The sequence below is a fragment of the Diabrotica virgifera genome, chromosome 2 (genome assembly GCF_917563875.1).
Source record: "Diabrotica virgifera virgifera chromosome 2, PGI_DIABVI_V3a".
NCBI classification, from domain to species: domain Eukaryota; kingdom Metazoa; phylum Arthropoda; class Insecta; order Coleoptera; family Chrysomelidae; genus Diabrotica; species Diabrotica virgifera.
The window spans coordinates 86,838,711-86,863,167 of NC_065444.1; the positions used below are offsets into that span (position 1 = coordinate 86,838,711).

General features: G+C 32.6%; 1 protein-coding gene across 3 annotated transcripts in view; it reads right to left on the reverse strand.

Moving 5' to 3' along the window:
- Positions 1–24,457, reverse strand: part of LOC114331819 (protein croquemort) — a 317,116-nt gene that overhangs the window by 243,260 nt on the left and 49,399 nt on the right. The window contains exon 1 of one of the 3 annotated variants that reach the window (XM_050643840.1): positions 13,145–13,163. The exons of the other annotated variants lie outside the window; for them this stretch is intronic. The gene's annotated coding sequence lies outside the window, so the exon portion shown is untranslated. Of the gene's footprint in view, positions 1–13,144; positions 13,164–24,457 lie in introns of those variants that run through there. 3 annotated transcript variants of the gene reach the window in all.

The window sequence follows — 24,457 nt, forward strand, 5'->3', positions numbered from 1 at the left end:
TTTTCTGGATCGTCTGTAGGATCTGTAAACGCTCAATAAAAAATCTAACTTATCAACACCACCCATGTTGGAATTGTAAAGCGATATGGCTTCCGGTCTAGATACATTTATATACTCTTTCTACGTCTTATCCCATCTCTGGCACAAATCCATTTTTCCCACTGCAACAAAATTTGAAGCCACTAAAACTGGTTTATTGTCGAACCATTTTGTAATCACAATTCCATCTTCACTAACCGCTACATCAAAACTACCTCTACCATTTTTTTTAGATCTTTATCAGATGTTAGTTCTGGTCCAAAAAATCGGTTTATTCTAATTGTTCCGACAGCCATAATAGATTTATTGTTCAACCATTGAAAGAGGTGATAAGAACTAAAGAAATTATCAAAGTACAAACCGTGATGAGTTTCTTCAATTCTCTCAACTAGCTGCATCACAGTTCCAGCTCCTTGTCCAAACTGTGCATAATTTTCTTTTATTTCCGTTTCAGCACCTTGATATAGGATGAAATCGTAAATGGTACCAGATTGTCCAGCCAATATCCATAATTTGATCCCCCATTTTTTCGGTTTATTTGGGAGGTACTGCTTGACATTGATCTATCCCTTGAATGGAACAATTTGCTCGTCAATGCACAAATTTGTTTCGGTTTGAAGTTCCCTACAACGATTTCTAATGGAATTATATATTTCTCGGACTTTCCACATGCGATCTGTTTCGTCACCTCTTGCTGTTACATCTACTAAGTGAATGGTATTGCGCAACTTAGAGAAGCGATTGAATGTCATATTATCTTTTACAATTGAAATACCTGTAAGCTAGGACCAATACAGTCTTGCTCTTGGGAATTTTAGATTTCCCATAATAATGTGAATGCCTACAAATCGCTTTATTTCTTCTTTATCTGATGGAGAAAACTGAGCAATATTTTTTTGTACGGCATATAAGTTAGCCATTTCTGAAATCTTCTCAAACAGAGCATCAGGTATGTATTTCATAAAATATTCAATAGGAGCAGGTAATTCATCAACTTGTACTTCTTCTGGAACAAACCACTGTACTGGCCTGGTAAGATAGGTAATATTTTTTTTCCAACAAACATCTTTCTTATTTGTGAGTTTGAACTCTTTACAAAACTCTAGCAGTCTCTCCTTTGCAGTTGTTTGTTTTTCAGTGGTTTGGTTGGAATTTTCTTTGGTTTTCATGTCCTCAGACATTGGTTGTTCTGTAGTCACTTCATTGGGATATTCTAGATTTTCTAACTCACCTCTTTCTGTTGACTTCTGTTCTTGGATCAATCCTTCAAAAATAGTTTCCTCAATATCTTGGATATCATCGCCAAATTCTGAGGAAACGTCATTTAGATCCGCAATACTGTTGGCGTCATCAGCATCTGACAAACGTAATATTTCTGAGTCATCGTCTTTCATGAGTAAATCCAGAAGTTCATCCTCAGTCAAGGGTCGTGACCATCTCTTTTCTTTACTAGTTGACGGTAAACTTTCCATTTTATGGATATCTAAAACAACACGACCTTGCTAATTTTTATATGCATAAGTATACCTAAGTCATTTTGTCCATCTACATGGACATATAAATATACACCACTTTATAAGATATTTTCAGTCAACAGTTTGATACATAATATAAACACACTATACTAATGCTCTTTACTTACCCAAATCAGCAGGTATTTGTACGAAAAAACAAGTTTATTCAATAGAAATCGTTCCAATAACAAACAGGTGTTTTCACCACCACGACAGCGTGCTAAATGCAACCTGTTTTGCGTTTTATATAGCTTCACAAATCGACTAACAGATGGCTATCAATGTATTCAATGCTTTTCTTATGCATGTACCCACACATGGACAAAATGATTTGGGCGATAATAACCATCGATGTTTTAAGAGAATGCTTTGAAAATCGATGTCCATCGGTGTGGACACGATGACTGAAAGGATTAATGGATTCCGCTAATATGTTTCTTTAGTATTTACAAAGTTGTGCAAAGATTTACTCAAGCTCTTTTTGTACTTATACCGGGTGGCATTTGATTCGATTACGAGAAAAGAACTAATGATTGCCCTGGAAAATTATAAATCCCACGTAAACTCAGAAAATTAATAAATATGACAATGAGAACTACCAAAATTAGCATACAGACGCAAAGAGGCGAGACAGATGAATTAATTATAAATAAAGGAGTGAAACAAGGAGATGCCTTATCCACGACACTGTTCAATCTAGCTTTAGAATATGTACTACGAAATATAAACAAAGGGAACTTAAGAACAAGAGGTGGACAAATAATCGCCTACGCAGACGACATGATTATTATTGCAACGAATAGAAACATAATGAAAGAAATTCTAGAAGAAATAAGAGAGAAAGGGGAGACAATGGGACTCAGATTAAATGAAGAAAAGACAAAAATATTAAGACTAGGGAAAACAGCAATAAAAGGAAAAACCAAAATAGGAAATTCAGAGTTTGAAGATGTAGAAAATTTCAAATACCTGGGAGTGACAAAAAGCAAAACCGGTGAAAGAATACCAGAAATACAGGAAAAAATATTAGCAGCGAATAAAGCATATTTTGCAAATAAAACAATACTTAAAAGTAAAATATTGACTATTAAAACCAATATTAACTAATAAACCAATAAACTCATCAATATTGGCAATATCATTTTAAAGTCTTCTACTTTAAAATGTATAATATATTCCTGAATTGCCGATATAAATGAATCAGATTAAATAAATTATTAGAAGAATTTTTTACTAAGCAGCAACATTTTTGTTTATTTAGTATTATTTTGTATTTTGACAACGACACCCGACTTGTGCGTCGAAACGTTAATAAATTCATTTTTTTAGTAAAATTGTGGCTTATTTCCCATTTAAAATAGTTCATTATAAAAATGCCACAAGGAAATAGCTTCAGAACAATATTAAAATCAAGATGAGAATGTATAACACCATAATTAGACCAATATTTTATTATACGCAGCAGAAACAATGACGATGACTAAAAAAGATGCAGAAAACTTAAGAATAGTGGAGAGAGAGATGAGAACCATACTGGGACCAATCAGAACAGAGGAAAATGAATATAGAAGCCGACCAATGCAGAGATTAAAAAAGTACTGAAAGAAGATATCTTGACCAAAATAAAGCAATGCAGAGTTAGATGGTTAGGTCACATCTGGCACGCAGGAGATGAAGAAGTGACGTATGCTATGATAGAATAGAATCCAGGAGGAAGAATGAAGAGAGGAAGACCAAGATCAAAATGGTTGCAAGAAGTTGAAGAAGACTTAAAAAACTCAGGAATCGGAGAATAGCGGAGAAAAACTAGAGACAGGAAAAATGGAGAGAAATCGTTAAGAAGATAACATAAGCAAAAGGGACTGATCCTCCCAAGAAATAGGATCTAGAAAGCTTTCGCATTATATATAGTGACTGTACAGTCACTATATATATATACCGGGTGGAAAAAAAGAAATTGTTGTCTTATGTTAAGTTTGAGACACCGTGTAGGAAGGACGAGGTACATCAGAATATTTTTTATGTTTTGTGAATATTTTGTTCTCTGAATATCCCTGATATCTTTAGAAACAAGGAAAACAGACGGTTTTGTAGTTTAACAGGTGTTTTAACCGAAACACAAGTTTGAGACACCTTGTAAGGAGGAAAAGGCACAAAGGTGGGTATACATCGATATTATGTTGTAGTCTCATATTTTGCAAATTTTTAATTTTTTAAATTTCCCGGCTATCTTTAATAACAAAGAAACTAGACGATTTTACTCTCTAATATGTGTTTTAACTGGCGACACGCGATATGTGAGGAGACCGACCATCTCTTATCAGACCACTAAGATGAAATTATTTCCTACATAAATATAGTGCGAACGGAACAGAGTGTTTAAAGAAAAAATATGTGTAATGTTCCTCTCGCTCTTTAAAGAACCTTCACGTAGACACCAAAACCGTACTTATTCTCAAGGAACTCCCACCTCACAACATCACAGAGCCTCCATTAAACAATATCGTCTCTCTTATGTTGCGTGTGCATACCGCTTACCTGGTCGACAAATAACTCTCGAAGAGTGCGATAATAACTGTTTACTAATGTGCCTTACTGTTTTTATAGTTTTGTTAACTGTTATTTTTACTGTTTATTTATTTTTGTTTCAGTTGAAACACATAATATGTTAAAGAATAAAACCACTTATTTTCTTTGTTTCTAAAGATATCAGAGATATTCAAAAAACAAACTGTTCACGAAACATAAGACTAAAATACGATTTCGATGTATAATAACATTTGTACCTCATCCTCCCTACAGGGTGTCACAATGTTAACATAAAAAACATTTATTTTATTCCACCCGCTATAAGTACAAAAAAGAAGTTTGACATTGCTTAACATTGTAAATACTAAAGAAAAATCTAAAATAATAATAAAAAAAAATTAGCGAAATCCCTTAATCTGTTCATGAAAAATTTAACTATGAAGATGAGCATAATTTTCTATATCCCTAACTTTTGAAGAGCAGTATATTTCTACTTATACGATCTTAATATAATGTATCGCATCTACTACTACTTTATACACGTATTCGGACATTTGCCCTTTTGCAGCTTCCAATTAACTCGAATGTGAGAAAAGTCGTTAAATTACTAATCCATTGGAGTTCTCTGTATTTCCGTTGACTGTCGCAAACATTTTGACTTGGTCAAAGACGCTCTGAAAAATTCATAATCTCGATCCTGAGTTATTTCTTCTTTCTCACACGTGTTTAGCCTTTATAAAAACAATTTATAGCCTAAATTCACCATAATGTGGACTAACATACAGTACGACCAGTTTCACTTTGGATTTGAGATTTGGATGCAAACTGGTGTTGACGGTCGGTGTTTCCAAATTTTTTAAATTTTATTTTGGTAACATATGGCCATGTAAAATACCGGCGCGGTACCAAAATAAAATTCAAAACATATCGAAAAACTGAACGTCAGCAACAGTGCGCATCCAAATCTCAAATACAAAGTGAAACTGGCCGTGCTGTAGCTGGGATTACAAGCTCAAGTTCAGTTCGCTATTGCATTTTTATCTTCCCCAAAATACTAAAAGCTCTTTTTGGTACCAGACGGCTATAAAAGTTTTTATTTACTCTAAAATTTAAATTAGACACGCACAACAGTTAATTATTGACTTCTCCCTTGCTGTAAAAGTCTAAAGAAGCCGATTTCATATGCTCCTCAGTTAATCAGTTTAGTTAGTTACCAACCAGTCACAGAGTTACTCGGTCGCGTTTAATACAACTCAGTGTACCTTATTCTCAGTGTACATACTAATGTAGTCTCAATTTACAATTCTCTTGCTACTCTCGGTTCGTCCATTTTGGAAAACAATCCATATTTCTCAATCTACCATAATTACGTACAAGGTTGACACTCAAAACTCAAAAAAAGGTCTACATTTACTCACGGTTCGCTAAGACATAGCAAAGCTGTGTATTAAAATTCGTAACCGTTATTATTGTACAGTGTTTGTAAGCAGTGTTTGTGTTATAAAATAAAACATCTACATATTTCCATTTATTATTCATTTCAAGGCCGATTTACACCTTGTTTCATTTCGACAAAGATAATCAGTGTCTTCATAATCAACCACTACAGAAGCTGGTTCCCGTCTTCTGAAGAACACGAGACATTCATTAAGTCAATTTACCAACCGGTGAAATGTTCTAAACAACAATGATAAAGAGATCTGTAAAGCGCTGAACTCTAACAAACGACTCTGTAAAAGGATTAAAATCTCTGGATAAGAACAAACACTTAAAACAAAATATGCATGGAGATGGATGTGCATAAAACCAAAACTGAGATCAGAGACATGTTTATGCGAGCTCCACACTCTCGGCAAAGTTACTTCGCCAAAGTTTACCGAAGTCCTAAGTACCTCTCTACACACTCGTTCTACTTCGCGAGGAATACATTCAAGCGGTACGATACCGACAAACATCACTTTGACTCGGACGCGCCAGACCGACAGAGAACGGAAGTAGAACGAAGCGGGGCAAAGTTACAAGAAGTGGCCGTCTACACTCTTGTACTTTTTTTTTATTTATTTATTTATTATTTATACATATGACCTGGCCTCTAGTGACTAATCCAGGTCGTTTTTTCCTGATGGGATTACAGATATATTTTTTTTTATATTTTTACATTTTTTAGTCAACTATTAAATCTATTTTTACAATTAACAATTTGCCATAATCTATTAATTACGTATAACAAACAAATTTAAATAAACAATTGAAAATATTTTTGGTACTATCAACTCCCTTCTAAGTTATAAAGACAGTTCCTCTATTTTCAGAAGAGAGTTGGTAGTTTTTTTTTTTTTTTTTTTTTTTTTTTTTTATGAATTCTGTATTGAATTATTATTTTTATTTATTTATTTTATACTGAATTATTATTATTATAATTGTAAATATCTATTTTTGAATTTATATTTTATTTTATTTATTTTAACTTTATCTTACTCAACTTCATCAGGGTTGGATTATTGGTTGTCTTCTTCTATTATTATAGATTTCTTGTTGTTTTTTAGATATTATTTGTGTGAGATTGTTTAATATTTCAAAATATTCTTCATTTTGTAATATATCTCTTATTTCAATTCTTTCTAATCTTCTTCTCATTTCTCTATGTTCTTCATTTTCTATAGTATTTTCACAATGTAACACTACATGTTCTGGTGTACCTAGTTCTCCACATTCACAATATGCATCATCTTTTAAGTTAAATCTTTCCAAATATGTTGGGTACGGTCTTGTAGAACTTGCAGAACTTCGATCGATTTCGGCGAGACTGTAGACGGCGTTTAAAAAATAAAGCAGATTTGAACTTGAAGCAGCAATTATTAAACGCCGTCTACACTCTTGCCGAAGTCGATCGAGGTTAAACAAGTACGAGAGTGTAGTAAGACGGCCACCTTGTGCAACTTTGCCTCGCTTCGTTCTACTTCCGTTCTCTGTCGGTCTCGCGCGTCCGAGTCAAAGAGATCAAAGTCGGTATCGCATCGCTTGAATGTGTTCCTCGCGAAGTAGAACGAGTGTGTAGTGAGGTACTTCGGACTTCGGTCAACTTTGGCGAAGTAAATTCGCCGAGAGTGTGGTGCGCGCATAAGACAAAAGAGTCATAAAAATACTTGTCCAAATAACATACACTTCGACATTACAGTGGAACCTCGATAAGTCGGCCCCCGATAACCCGGAAGTCCGGCTAACCCGGACCGATTTTCATCAGACAAACATTTCAACAATAAAAATGTATGTATTTTGTTAAGACATTTTATCTGTAGCCGCTTCTGGAATGTCTTAAAAATATCGAGTTTCATTGATAAAACTTGGCTTCGACCATATATAATATTTGAGAGATAATGGGTATTTGTGTAATACGGTAAATATACGGTAAAAATGACTCATGGCACACGGCGGCAGCGGCGGCAGAGCGACGTTCATTATCCATTATCGGGCTATCGCAAACAACAGCCACCTTTTATTCCTTTATTTATTTTCAATTGTTTTTTAAAAAATTATTTTTAGAACAATGGTCTTTTAAATTTTAAACAATGAAAGAGCCACTGTTCTTAAATAACATAACATCGTTCCGATGGCAGACGAAATTGACACAACCGAAACTGACTGAGTTTTTTTTTACCTAGAAATGAACAATATTCTATCTATACTGGCTATACTATACTCTATACTCTATACTCTATACAATATACAACTATAATAGGTAAGTTAGATGTGTACTGTGCATATATATTTCATGTTATTTTAATTATAACGGACTTTATCTACATTTAACTATACTTATATAAGTATACCGTATTTTATTAATTTTTACAATGCTCTCCGGCTAACCCGGATCGGTCGCGGTCCCGATTAATCCGAGTTATCGAGGTTCCACTGTATTGGAGGCGTAAATTAACTTAAATTAGATATAACACATCAAAGGACCCCGCAACACTCCTTATGGGAAAGTGTCCTCAGTCAAATTTTCAATGATAGATCTCAATGTGCAGATAAAAAAAGTTCAGAGGATCTATGTCTGAAAAACTGTTACTTTGAAGTTGCAGCCTTCTGAAGTTACTGGATTCAGGTGTTCAGTGTACGTCAAGTGCACTAATTCACAGTAAAATGAACAAAAATATTTATTATTGAAAGAACACAGACTCAATTGTTTCATGCATATTTGCGTGCTGTGTATGAATCCGTGGTCAAAAATAGATGCATCGTATTTTGGTCTTCAGAAACCTTCCGAAAAGTCCTCAGAAAACTGAAGAAGAACGATAGAAAATATGCTGTTAGAGCAACATAATTATCATGTTTTTTGTGCATGCTTCACACTTATACAATACTAGGATAGCTGCAGTTACAACGATTCTTCAGAAAATTACTGAACAGTGGCGGATCTACGGGGGTGATAGTGGACATCACACTCCAACACGGTCCAAAATTAAAGAAAAACATTTTTGAACCATAAAATAGTTATTTATGAAACAGTTCGTGAAGTATGCTTTTTGCGAAGGCTCGCGATGTTTAGAGCACAAGCGACAGCGGCGCGAGTGCTATACATCGCGTAAGTTCGCAAGAAGTACTTCACGCACAGTTTCATACAATATTTTATCTATGATAAACAAATAAAAAAACTGTAACTTTTCGTCACTGGAATTCATTTCTATTCTACAGTTTTTAGAACTTTGACATTTAAAACTTCTTTCAAACCACAAAACTGTCAAAACTTTTGTTGTAATTTATTGTTCATTATGTCATCACCATGACAACGCGACAGTTAAGGATATTTGATTATATGAAGGTGTGCCAAAAAACAGAGCGAAAAAGTAAATCCCATTAAAAATACATTGTTACTTCAAGCACACTTTAAACCCTTCACGCACTGCTATCTATAATGACAGTTTTCACAAACTAAAAACTTATACATAATATGACATAGAGTAGATAAAATATATTTATTGTCTCACATCAAACTTCAACCACAGACATAGGGGAGTGCATATAGATTTTTTTTTTGGCCCTTGGGGGCTATGCCCATTTAGCCAGCACCAAATCCTAAACTAAAAACTATCTAATCCTAACAAGCAGCGAGATTATTACGAAACCAAAACGAGCAAGGATGGGAAAAGGAAAAACACTTTTCACACCCAGGGATCGATCAGGGTGACTAACCACAGAATAGGTAGACCACGGAAGCAAGGGATATTATAACAACCAGGAGAAAAACAAAGGTTATTCAAAGCTAATCCTAATCTAAAGTTTTAATTTACACGACTTGAGAAAACCTAAAAGAATATTAAAAATTGAAATTTTATTTAGAGCCAATAAATTTATAAGATTGTAAGGAGGGAAAAGGTTTTCTTGCATCAGCTGAATTTATAATTTTTTTCTGTGTATGTGAAACTTGTTACATGCGAAAAAAATGTGATTTAAATTGCTTGGTATATTACATATTTCACATAAATCAGACTCTATCAGACCAATCTTGAACAAGTGAGACGGGAAACAGGCATGTCCAAATTTTAAACGGCTTATGGTAACTATATCATATCTCGACAAATCTTGATTTTTGTGCCAGTACTGCGTTGGCATCTCTGGATGCAACAGTGTGTAACTTGTCGAGTGGTTTACGCAATATTGTTTCCATCTTAATTTCCAGCTATTTATTAAATTATATTTACTTATCGAAATGCATTCTTGTAGTCCAATATCATTTGAAATTTCCTCGCCGTTTAGACTACCGTCTTTCGCTAACTCATCTACTTTTTCGTTATTTTGGAGACCAATGTGCGCTTTAACCCAAGTAAAAATTATATTGAATTGTCTGCTCGTTAGGTCAGATATTAGTATTTTTTAAGTCTACTATAAATGGATTACTGCTTACAGAATTTGCATCTAGTTGGCTAGAGAAACTTTTTAGGACTGATAAAGAGTCAGACAGTATGTTTATTTTTTTATATCATGGTTGTCAGCGTATTGGCATGCTTTTATAATAGCTATAATTTCAGCGGAAAATATTGATGTCATGAGATTAAGTTTGAATTTTTTTTCAACATTAAGTGCTGGTATATTAAAAGCACAGCCTACTCCATGTGTTTGTTTTGAAGCATCCGTGTACACTTGTACATATATGGTTAGGGTATCTAGCAGTATAATTCTTAAGGATGCATGTGCTAAGTAGCATATTTTCAGAGTACATCGGAATTTCGATTTTTGAGATCTCTAAGGACTTAAAAAATTCGGGTTTCGGTGGTTAAAAAATATAGATTTTCACTTCAGAAAAAATCAAACAAGATAGAACTTTTTGTAATTTCATTAAGAAATGTTTAATAAACAACATATCAAAAAGTTCTACTCGAGAAGTAGGTGCTTCATTTTTATTAAATAAATGAACTGTGAAATTCGATTTTTTTTTAAATAACTCCGAAAATATAAACTTTAGAAAAAAACTGACGAGACCACTGAAAAAATTAAGAAAATTTTACAAAAAAAACCTTATCTATACAAAGAATTTTCTAAAATTATCTGTATCTTCTATAATTTTTTATTTATAACGCTAATGTCACCCTTCTCACAAACATTGGCACACTGTAAACTAGCGTACGGCGAAGTGCACGATTGAGTTATTTTAATGTAATTCTTTAACTGATCGGTCAAATGAAATTTTAGAAATTGGACTAAAGAAAAATAATTAAGCTATCTGATGGTTATAATAGAAAGAAATAAAATATCTGGACATAAGTACGGTGTGGGCGGAAAATGAGCCTTACATGAATTTTGTTTAAAAATGATTTAAAAATGTGTAACTAATACAACGTTTCCTATAGAACTCTCAATTTTGCACAACTTACATTTCAAGCTTCTTACTAAATGATGTTTCATTCAAAAAACATCTCAAAAATTTAATTCAAATGATATGACGTCTCAAAAAATGTAATTTTTGAAATCTTCGTAGTTTTATAGAATTACCACTACTTTAAGACGGTATTACTCAAGTTTGAACATATCTATTACACTTTTATAAGTGCTTTTTAAAGTTTAGGATGTAGTCTTTAGAATTCACTAAATTATTTTACTTTAGAAATGAAATAAACTATTTCTTTTTGAGAAAATTAAGAAAGATAACAAAAATGTAATAAAAAAACCAAAAATTACCAGCTAAAAAAATGTTTATACAAAGTGATCAAAACTTTTTTCTGTAAAACTTATCTAAAATTCATTTAATAATAAGCGTTAACAATAATAAATGTCCAGCAAAAAAAAATTTTTTAGCTCTTATACAGTATGTCTGCGTAAGTTGCAACCTTTTGATACCTTTTCTATTATCAGTTTTACGAAAAAAAGGTATTCCTTATAAAATACTCTGAATCGTATATAATCTAAGATGCAATCATCAAATATTAAATTTAATTAATTTGAAACGAGGTATGTCAAAAAATATGAATTTCACTCAAGAGTAAAGTGTCCTTACATTTCACACTATCGAAAATTGTTATTAAGAAAAGTTATTTCGAATTAAAAAATATGTTTTAGTGTTCAATTACATCCTTCTAATTAAAATATTGTGAATAATAAAGGCACTTAACTCTTGAAAAATTAATATTTTTTACATACCTCTTACAAAATTTAAAAAATTGGATATCTGATGGTTGTATATTAGATTTTAGACCAGGGAGAGCATTTTATGAGGAAAAACTTTTTTTCGTAAAAGTGATAATAAAATAGTTATCATAATTGTAATAAAATGATGATAAGTAGGTATCCGTAAATTGAGAAAAAATTGAAATTTTTTTTTTCAATTAGAATGATGTAATTGTATATTTAAACATAGTTTTTAATTTCAAACAACTTTTCACAATATCATTTTTTGATATTCTGGAATATAAAGGTACTTTACTCTTTAACGAAATTCATATTTTTAACATAACTCGTATAAAATTTATAAAATTTGATATAAATGATAGTTGAGTTTTAGATTTTTGACTATCCAAAGAATTTTATGAAGAATATAATCAAAAACAAAATAGAAACATATTTGATCAAAGTAAAATGATGAATTTAATGATATTTTTAAAATTATTTATACAAAAAAAATTGTTATTGTTTAAACAATTAATTAACAATTAGGGGCCAAATCTGAAAGTAGAACTTTTTACTTTAACAAGTATATAAACTAACAAAAAAAGCTTTAGGAAAATATGAGCTTGTTTGAATTTTTCCGAAACAATGCATGTTTTCGTTCTAATTGCACTCCCCTAACAGACAAATCCAACAAAATAAACACACTAGTTATAGGAAAAGTGTAGTTTGGGTTTATCTTATTTATGTGTTTTTGTTTGCGTTTCGTTGGAAGGTCAGGAAACTGAGGAATAACTACAACAAGTGTTGCTGGAGGGACACAATAGTAAGTAAAAGATCAAGTACAAAAAGCAAATAGATTAGCAGGATTCCTTAATAACAATATATGGTGTAACTGGTACCTTAACTGTGGTATGAACTGAAGAATCGATAAGGCCAGTATAAAACCAATAATGATGTACCCATCGTGAACAAGACCCGACAGAGCCAAAACACGGAGAGTGGTGGAAACAGTAGAAATGAAAATACTCAGAAGATTCACAAGAAACACAATATAGAGACAATACAATTTAATAACAGATTCTGTAAAAAAACATCTAGGACCAGTAAAATTAACCTGAACGCAACAAAACTATCAAAGCCAACGAAAGTAATTCTTAAATAAGAAGTATTAGAAAATAGTGTAGAACATGACTTACTAAAGGCTAGGAATACGACCTAAATCGAACGCAAAAAAAGTTTGTAAAATTTAAAAACCCATTATTGTATATAAAAATTTAAACAAGATAGAAACAGAACATTGGTCATTTTGATGATGATAAAAAGCTGGAAAGTCATCAAAGAAATAAACTATGTACAACTTATTTAAATTAAAAACAGACAAGCTCCAGGACCTCATATCCCTATAATAATGAGGTCTTAAAATACAGTGGGGAAAGAAAATTTGATTGATAATTACTTACTTGGATCAGAATAGCAGTGTCTTGAGTTAAACATTATTCCTATTTACGAAAAACCTAAACGAGTACATGGATATTGGATTCATAAAAGTGTTTTAAGATTAGTAAAATAATTTATGCGATACCAGTATGTTAATAGAATAATTATCAATTTGTCCGTACTGATAATGAATTCTCGGCCATTAAAATAAAATAATATCCTGCCATGAGGCACGTTTGTTTTATATCTGAAATACCCACAAAGCATTTCCAAATGTATTTTTATTAAGATACCTTGTGTAAGTGAAACTTGCACTGGGTAAACACTTTATTAGTTCAGCTTTTTATACAATGTGAAATGCACTTATGGAATCAAATTATTTCTGTCATTGTTTCAAAAAATTATAAAAAACGCTACGTTACGGCCTTTTCCAACTGATTCTCCAAGGGAAGGTAAATGGTAAAAGAGGACCGGGAAGAAGACGCATTTCCTGGCTTCAAAATTTACGAAAGTGGTATAACACGACTACCACTGAACTGCTCCGCGCTGCGGTAAACAAAGTCAAGATAGCCATGATGATCGCCAACATCCGGAACGGATAGGCACTTAAAAAAAAGATATAAAACGCTGAGACCCGTTGAGTTCTATAAATGTGCATTTTTTAAACATAAGTTTAAATTACAGGGTGATTCATGCAACTCTAGCAAACTCCGTAAGCTTTACTTTTAAGGGAGCACCCTGTATATTTTTATATTTTTAAAAACTGCTTAACAAATTGATTACAACGAACTACAGAATATATATCATATAGAGTGTATTCTGAATAACATAAGATGAAATTTTGAAATTTTAGTATGGAAACCATGGTTTCCATATGGTTTCCAATCATGGTTTAGTATGGAAAGTATGGAAACCACGTATGGAATAAACTTGTTTGTGTCTTTATTTTAGAAAATTATAAAAATACTGGGACACGTTAACTTTTAAATTCAAATGGCCACTTTATAAACATAAATTTAAATATACAGGGTGATTGACGCACGTATAGAGTAGTTCATGATCTTTAGTTTTAATGAATCACCCTGATATTTTTATACTCTCAAAAGCTCCTTAACAACCCCATATTAAAAAATGTATAATGTATAAAAAATGTATTATGAATAATACAAGGTGAAATTTTGAAATTATTTATAAACGTCAAAACATTAAATACAAAAACCCAATATATTGATATTTAGATTAGAAAATGTATGTCTGTATATTTAAATTTATGTTTAAACAGTGCCTATTTGAATTTAAAAGTTGACATGTCCTAGTAGTCGGAGAGGTAGAAGCGGATTTTGTGCGTGATAAGTAATATGGAAAAATTATACGGGGATATGTTGAATTAGTTGTGTACATGACTTCCCCAACGGGCGGAAACCAGAGTGGGGGACGAGGGTAGTTATAAGGGGTCAAAGTCGCGGTTTTTATTATTTCTTTCTGGCGCTCATGATCGAGATAGTGCACCAAAATTTGCGAATAAGTAGGTCATGATTTAACTAAGTAAAATCTCCAGGGGCGAAACGCTGCGTGGCCGACAAAGGGGTGGGGGCAGGGGTAAATATATAAATTATAAGGGGTTTTTGTGTCTTTAATGATGGAGAATAGTGCACCAAAATTTGGGAATAAGTAGACCATGACATAACTAAGTAAAATCTCCAGGGGTGGAAATCAGAGCGGGGGACGAGGGTACTATAAGGGGTTTTTGTGTCTTTAATGATGGCGAATAGTGCACCAAAATTTGGGAAAAAGTAGACCATGACGTAACTAAGTAAAATCTTTAGGGGCGGAAATCTGCATGGCCGACAAAGGGGTGGGGGTAGGGGTGAATACAAAAATTATAAGGGATTTTTTGTTACGTTCGTGATTGAGATAGTGATCCAAAATTTGGAAGTAAGTAGATCATAACGTAACTACCCAAGTAGCACAATAAAAACATTTTAGTTTTATTTAAGGTTTGTAAAGGTTTTATTGTGGTAAATAAGAAGATAATGGTTTTAAAGTTACCTTGTAGATATACTGCTGGAACTTTAAAACTGTTAAGCATTTGTCACGAGTTTCAAAGTATCTAATAAAAGTATCAAATAAAACTAATTAGGCTTAATAGATAATTTGTCTTATTGTAGTTTAAAATGGTTAATTCTCAGTTCAATTTAAAACTATAGTTTGTTTTTAAACCAAGATGAGTAAACTAAAAAGACAGATTCGCACCCAAGATAGTCACTAGAAATATCAGCAGATACATCTTCTTTTTCGGTTGATCATATCGGCATTCGACGGTAATCCATAAAAATATTATAATATACTGATACGTCGCAAAAAGTTCTAAACACAACTGTTTTTTATAAAAAAGCACACTAAAAATCTAAAAATTAAAGGAATAACGCACAAAGCACAAATAATCGCTGATATAACTTAACTGACCGTAAGAAATGCCAATGTCAAAATTTCCTAAACGTCATTAGTGTCAACATTTCGTAACAGTGGAGTAAACTTTCCTGAGGTTGAACCAATTACAAACAAGCATTACGGCGCTGTAAATTTGAATTACTCCTCTTGGTGTAAAAACAAACCATAATCAGTTTTATTTATTTATTTATTTATTTATTTAGTACCCAAATAACAGTACTGGACCAATTACAATCTGGGTTAGTGTATTAAGCGTATTAGTAAATTTACCGTTTACAGATCATAAACATAACAACAAAACAGTATAAAATACATAGACTACATAAACGCCGTTTATATGTAAGTGTGTGAAAAAACTCAAAATGAGAAAAACACACTCACATACGAACAACGACGAACAAAAACTTATAAAGTAATTAAAGAAAAACAGAAAATACATAGTATGTAAAACAATTAAATACAAAAATACAGAATAAATATATAATATAACAGCAAGATGCTAAAAAGTGACTGGTTGCAACCTAATATCGTTAGCAGTATTCTTAATGAATGCGTAAATTAGAATTGAAGATGTCAAAGAGATCAGAGTTCGCATTGTAGTGAGCTTGCATTTGTACTAGAGGTGACTGCACCAAAATATTTGATCTGGCTCTGTTAACATAAAACGTTTGTGAAGTACGAGAAGCAACACGTGGTACGTGGAGATTAAGAAGTTGCAATAACTCAGGAGTATTTACTTGATTGTTAATAATTTTAAATAAAAAGCATAAAGATTGAGTTATTCTACGACGCTGAAGACTTTGCATCTTAAATTTATCGAGAAGTAGCTCTTCAGAAAATCCCCTAGCAGGATAAATGCCAGTGGATTTAAAGTGCATACTTTTTAAAAACCGCCTCTGTACTGACTCCAAAACAGTTGTGTGATTTTGATAAATTGGAGACCAAACTATCGATGCATAATCGAGTTTGGGGAGAACAAGAGATGAATATAAAAATTTGCAAGTGTCAATATCGGTAAGTTCTTTCGCATTTCGTAAAATGAAACCTAGAGTACTAAACGCACCCGCAACGATATTAGTGATGTGTGGAACAAATGATAGTCTGCAGTCAAATATGACCCCCAGGTCCTTAACAGAGCTGGGGCGACAAATGGAAGTATTATGTATATGGTAATCGTAGTGTGTTGGAGAAGGGCTTCTAGAAAAAGACATAACATTACATTTAGACTATTTAGCTGCAAACAATTAGTGTCACACCATATACTGATTTTATTTAAATTTTCTTGAAGTCTAATGCAATCGGAGGGTGACTTAATTTCAAAAAATAATTTTAAATCGTTCGCATAAATTAGTGAATGAACATCTAGGTCATCAACAATATCATTAACGAATATCACAAACAGTAGCGGCCCTACAATTGAACCTTGAGGTACTCCGGATAACTGAGGAAAAGGGGTTGATTTCAAACCTCTAATTTGTGTATATTGCCATCGATCTGTAAAATAAGAGTTAAATAATTGTAACAGCGTAGGTGTGATTGAAATAGAACTGAGCTTATTCAGTAGAATTTTATGACTTAAGCGGTCAAAAGCTTTGGAAAAGTCAGTGTATATGACGTCGACTTGAGCATTTCTGTCTAATGCTTCACACAGGAATTGAGTGATATTAACAAGATTTGTTAAAGTAGATTTACCACTGATAAATCCGTGCTGTTGGGGAACTATGAATGGTGAAATGTGGGTGTAAAGGTGTTTATTTATACATATCTCGAAAATTTTACTAAAGTTGGATATGATAGCAATAGGCCTATAGTTTTGGATAGAAGTTCGATTTTCTTTCTTAAACACAGGGACAATTTTAGAAACTTTCCATTGTGTGGGAAAGACCGAACTGGATAATATGCAGTTAAATAAAGTACACAGAGGAGTTGAAAATACGTGGGCACAATCTTTTATGAGAAATGCAGGAATATTGTCTGGTCCCATCGTCATGTTCGGCTTAATCTTCCTTATGGCCTGTTCAATTTCAGATTTTGTAAAAGCGGGAATGTGCAATTGTTCGGCAATATATGTATTTAATTTGGGAGTGATATGGTCGGGAGGAGAAATATCGGTGTATGACTTTGAGAAGAAATCGGCAAATGATGAGGCAATATCCTGTGAAGTCTCTAGCTTTATATTATTATACGACATAGTTTCAGGAATAGAACAATTTGTTTTCTTGGAGTTTATGAACGACCAAAAGCTACGAGGATCTTGTTTAAGATTGAGTTCTAGTTGAGACACATAACGCTTGTATATTATTTGATTAAAGTATTTGAATTCTGAACGAATTCTCTTGAATTCAGTGTAATTTTGAATATTACGAGATTTTTTGTACGCGTTCCAAGCTCTATTTTTAGTATTCAGAAGATTAATCAGATCACCATTGAACCAAAACGGATAACGTTTAGTTTGCTTCTTTTAACCAAGATCAGTGGAAAGAAAAGACCAGTCAGATAAATAGAGTTTATTATAAAGTTCTATAAAGTTGGCTCTCTTAAAGTTAAAATTCTGCTTACTGTCGATTTTGATTTCATTAAATTCTTTTTTAATACTAAAATCAATGATGAGCGGTGGATGATGGTTATCCATGGGAACAACATAGTCAATTGCCTGATATACGTTACAAAATATATTAGAAAATACCAAATCTAGGATTCGTTCATTATGATTAACTACATGATTATATTGCGATAGATTAAAGAAATTTGCAACATTCTGCACGGCCACTGATTTACCGGTAGTAATGCCTTGAGTATATTCCGGTATATTAAAATCACCCAAGACTAATACTGTTTCGTTAAAAAGGCATTCAACTGTTTCTAAACACTCTAGGAATAATTCTAGTTCAGCTAGAGGTGTTTGCGGAGGTATATATACTAACACGAGATAAAAAATTATTTTCTTTGATACAACTTTGCTTATGACTACATCAATTAATTTGACTTCAGCAATAGCAGCACATATAGAGTAGACATCAATAGGAATAACATTTAATGCTTTATTAACTGCTAATAGTACACCTCCACCTCTAGTTGTCCCAGTGGCTAAAAAGTCCCGATATGAACGAATCACAGTAAACAATTCAGGATCAAAAAGTTCCGAATCATACACACTAGAATTTAACCAAGTTTCAGTGAACGCACAAATTTTATGGGTACCAGGAACGGAGCCGTGGTTAGTGTAAACCAATTGAGTCCGACCTAGCAAACTGCGACAGTTTTGGTAATATACTTCAATATTTAGTTTTGGGCTTCCATTATTCTTCACCTGGGGCTTAATAAATTGTTTCTGTGGTTGCTATTTAATGTCAAGTATATTAGCCTTAAATGAGTCCAGCGTATGCTTGAATACATGACATGAGGATTTATCCCATGTTGCATGGTCAGTATTAATCGTCTGAACTCCATCACGTTTGTTATAATTAACACAGTTTATACATTTTAAAGCAGTAGACTTACATTCAGAGACTTGATGACTTAAAGAACATTTTGGACAGACTACTTGATTTGCTTGACAATTATTTGCGAAGTGATGAAAACCGCAGCATTTGAAACATCGCCTAACCTCCACAGCATCATATACTCTACAATAATCATAACCCACAACAACATGCTCATAATTTAAAAGACGATGATAGGTAGCCAGATCTACTTGAAGTATAGCTTGAAATACACTTTGATTTTTCTTTAAGGGACTGACCGATATTACATCACAAACGCAGTCACTTGATAGCACGCTATGATTTTGCTCTTTAAGCATATTTAACAGGATAACTTTATCTAAATTTTCAGAAATACCGACAATACGTACACGAGGATTAAGAGGAGAAATTACTTTAATATTATATTTATTGTTCATTGTAGAGTTCATTAAATCTTGAAATTTCGAATCGTTACCACAACGGATCGCTATACCGCCTTTGTTGATTTCTTTTACTTGTGTAACCTGGATGTTTTCTTTAATAGGATCATTTTTACGGATTTAATACGGATTTTAATAACAAGCTGTTAAAACACAATAAATACCCGAAATACCTTGGGGTTACTCTAGACAGAACGCTCACATTCAGAGAACACCTGACGAAAACAGCAGCAAAATTGAAAACACGCAACAATATAATACAGAAACTCTGCGGCACTACATGGGGGTCCACAGCATCAACATTAAGATCCTCTGCTCTTGGCCTGATATATCCGGTGGCAGAATACTGTGCTCCAGTGTGGCTAAATAGCAGGCATACCCACCTGGTCGACACCCAACTAAACCGTACTATGCGTATGATAACAGGCACAATTAAGCCCACCCCTACAATGTGGCTACCTACCCTTAGTAATATAGCACCACCCAACCTACGCCGCGAACATGCATTGGTTAAAGAATATAACAAAATAATGGACAGTCGCCAGCTTCTAGTCCACAACGACATCCCCGATATTCTTGGAAACCGTCTCCGATCCAGGTTACCCCCTCTACAATCTGCTCAAGCGCTGCAGCAATCCAACTTTGACTTAAATACCCGATGGAGAGAAGATTGGGAAAGTAGGACAGATCCGCATTACCATAGTCTACCGGACATCATAGGGAAACCTGGCGAATTTGAACGTCCCCGTAAGATTTGGGCAGCCCTTAATCGAATTCGAACAAACTGTGGAAGATGCGCCGACTCCCTCCACAGATGGGGTAAACTCCCCTCGCCTTCTTGTGACTGCGGCGCTGCAAGACAGACGATCAGTCACATTGTTCAGGACTGCCCACGCAGAGCATACACAGGCGACCCTATAGACTTTGTAATGGCAACCGAAGGGTCAATCGAATATATAAAAAAATTGGACATCTGTTTGTGATGCATTGTATAATGCATAAATCTAACTATATTCTGTGATATACTTAAGCCATACGCTAAATAAATAATTTTACGGATTAACTCGGATTTGGTAGAAGAAGAAGATTGTTTTGGATCTTTGGGTGTAATTAGCACAATAGGAGCTTTCTGAACTACTTTCGCAAATGACAATTCAGGCGAGCTGCACGAAGGTCTTGGGACATCAGGAATTTGATCTTTTAACATTTTTAGCATCTCGTCTTTGAATGATTTAAACATGAAGAACTTCCGGACTGTTTGGTTTTATTAGATTCTAGCTTGTTACCTTTCAGTTTTATTGCAGTTTTAAAGATTTTCCTAATATGACCAAAAAAACCTATTATTAAAACTACTTGATCTCAAGACTATTATGTCAGTAAAACATATTCCTTTAAACTATTTTTTAAATTTTATTTGAAGTTGCTTTCTTAAAAGCAATTAGTAGGCTATATTAAAACCAAACGCTCTTAAGTGAATCAATTTGGTTATCGTACAGACTAAACTATGCTTCTTGTAAAAAACAATAAAACTAAACTCATCCTCTGTTCTTTCATGTCCAAAATGGTCGGCCATTTGTTTTAGAGCGAAACAGTGGTGTAGTGTGTTGTAAAAAGTGGAAGTACAGTTAGTATGGATGAAATAAGTTGAAAGTACTTAAAATATAAACGAACTGGTCATTTTAAAAGAAAAATACAACACACACAGCACTACGACGCCTCGATTTTATAAGCCCTCGAACAAGTTGATAGCATTAAAATTTATGCCCCAAAAATGTTTCAAAATCTATCTTTTAAAAATTTTTCCTAAAAATGTTAGTGTTTTTTTGTAAATAACTCCGTTAATTTTTAAGATATCAGGTTCGCCTAAAAACCAGTTAAAAGCTGATTCTAAGAGCTATTAAGAAACGTCAAAGCTAGTCTTTTAAACCTCTTACTTTTTTAAAAGTAAAAGGTTTAATGGCCCCGGTTACATGGTTCTCTCAGCAAAATTGAAATTTTAAACGTTTCTATCTCGGTTATTTTTTATTCCATGGAAATAATGGGTAAAGTATTTGGAACTGAAAAAACTAAAATTTAGTTATTATGTCATTTTTTACGTATATTGAGTATTTTTGGAGTTATTATCAAAAGAAAATGAAAAGTACGATATCTTTAAAAATTCTGATTTTTTTAAATTATTTCTTCTTTTTCAAAAATATGCATTATAAACCGGTCAAAATTGTTGAAATCATTAACTATGTTAACCTAAAAAAATTCTTGTGAGGATTCGTACAAATTTTAATTTTTGTGGAAATGGCATATGTTTTATTTTTCACTTTTTCCTAAAAAAGTCGAAAGGGCTCTCTTATTTTCATCATAACTTGCTTAATTTTGATGCTATTAACTTCTACTGGAGCTCATTTGATAGGTAATTCGAAGTGTTTTACAAGTATATTCTACCAAATGCATCGTTTTTCCGTTATGTAAGCTTAAATACTTAGATTTGAGTACTCGTCGAAAAAAATATACATTCAGTTACCCATAACTTACTTTGAAATAACATAAGTTTAGTTCTTTAAGTAAGGAGTAAATTAAATTTTTTATTATCTCTAATTTGGGTAATTCTAGCTTTTTTACAAAAGCTTATAGTTAATGATTTAATGCTTTATGATTAGTACGTGAAAAACAGCTTTAAAACATGCATTTTTTTTAAGAAAAAATAAAATCTTTGATATTTAATAACTCAAAAAGTATTGATTTATGTTAATAACTTTATGTAACAAATTTTGTTTAGAAGTTGCCCCTCTATCGATTCCTGGTATTATTTTTAATAAAAAAAATTTCACCCCCGAGAAGGGGTGGCATCCACCCCCAGGGTAAAAGCGCAAGTTGGCATCACATCACCTTTGTTCCTTGAAGTATCTTCTAATTTCTCACCAATTTTCATGAAAATCAATAAAGGTTCAACGAAAGCGGAGGTGAAAACCTTCAGTGACTCCACTAAATCGTCAGAATTCCCATTCACTTGCATTTCATATGTACCTGTAATATGTGTCTTCATTCCTCCTTCACCAACAATATTATCATCAATGTCTTCTACATCGGAAACTTCATCTGTTTCTCATGGCACATAAACCATATCAAGCGAGTCAGCATTTTTACAATCTGAGTCGTCTTCTAACAGAGCCATGGAATGTAAAACCAATAAACATAAGGAAAGTGTCAAACTAATTCAAGTCAAAAAGAAAACAAATATAACGTTTACAGCACATAGAAATTCTTTAAATAGTAATTGAAGCGTAATGACGTCTAACGAAAAAAATATAGTATGGTTTCGGCCAAAGGTGCCTATACGCACCCATCGTATAAATATGCAATTATAGGCTTTATTTTTAAGAATGTGTGAATAAGTTTTAGAATAATAAAAAGTTCAACATATAATTTATAAATACAGCATAGAAAATATAAATTACGTTTATAATTAGTTTCGGAAAAAAAAATGTGTATGAAGATGTGCATAAATCATTAAATTATGTAAAATTTTAATAATCTTAAAATATTTAAAAAGTAATATTTTTGTTAAAAGAATAATGATACTATATGCCCCAATCTATTGAGATGTTATTTATACAAAAAGAAAACATTAAAAAAAATTTCCTCAGGGCAAAAAAAATTAACAATAAAGGTTACGTTTACGTACTTTTGACCGTAAATGGGTTAACGAACTCCCCTGTATTATCGCATCTCCGCTCAAATAGTGTCACAACTTGAAAAAAATTAAATCTGTTTTATTGCACCAATAGTTTAATAAAAGTACAAAATCTTATCTCAAAAAGCGTTACGTTTATAGTTCAAGTAATTGTCATTAGTTGACACTAGAGTCATTATATGATTAACCAAAATCGACTGTGAACCGAACATAAAAAGTGTCACATATTGACTTGTTCAAGACATAATTTGTCCATCTCAGATGTGTATAAAGCGTCGTTTGTCGAGTTAAGACAGCTTATGTGATTATTCTATTCAAAACAATCTTCGTATGTGCTCAAGAAAAGTGACACATTTATCACTTATTTATGTTTATTTTTGCATTATTTTTCGTTTAATGTTGATATTTGTATTTAAAGTAACATAATTAAAAATAGTATGTTAACCAGATAATAAAAATGATATTATATTCCGTACTGCAAACGTCACTTTTGATAAATAATATTTCGTAAAATTTTCGTTATTTTATCTGTATAGTGTCACAACTCAAAAAAAATTAATATTTTTAGCGTAATTAATACACTATTTTGTAGAGCTTTAAAATCTTTGTAACTCACTAAAACAGTTACTATTCTAATTTTAACAGTTTTTGAATTAAACCCGGAAAAGTTCTAGCACAAATTTTAAACGTCATTTTTTCAATATTTTGCTTTTTTGAGTTATGACACTGTTTGAGAGGAGGTACGATATATGGTAGACGTACATACACAGGGTACAAGGTTGCTCTCCATGTGATTTTATGACTCGCTCGAGTAACTGCAAAAATCCCTGCTAGGGCTCCCCATTCATTATCCAACTAATCTATATAATTATATGATTAAACAAAATGTAAATATTATAATTTAAAATACTTGTTAGCTTTTTAAGCCTTCGGCGTGTGTCAACATATTTTATTGCTGTAATTATTATTATCTAAAACAATATGTATGAATTAATAAAATCCATTAAGTATCACAATGAGCCAATACATTATATCAAAATTGATTTTTTTCTCATGTATAAAGATGAGTTTTTCCTAATTTTTCGCATTATTTACAATGTTGTTATTTTAGACACACCAATAATTAGTTTATTTTGCGACGTAGGTATGTATGGCCAGTTAAATATTCGATGGAATATACCGTTGACCAATTTAGTAATTACATTTTTATATTCTAGATGTCTAGACATAATAATATAACAGGTGACAAATACATCTATCTGGGCCACGAAATACAAATAGGTAGACAACAAG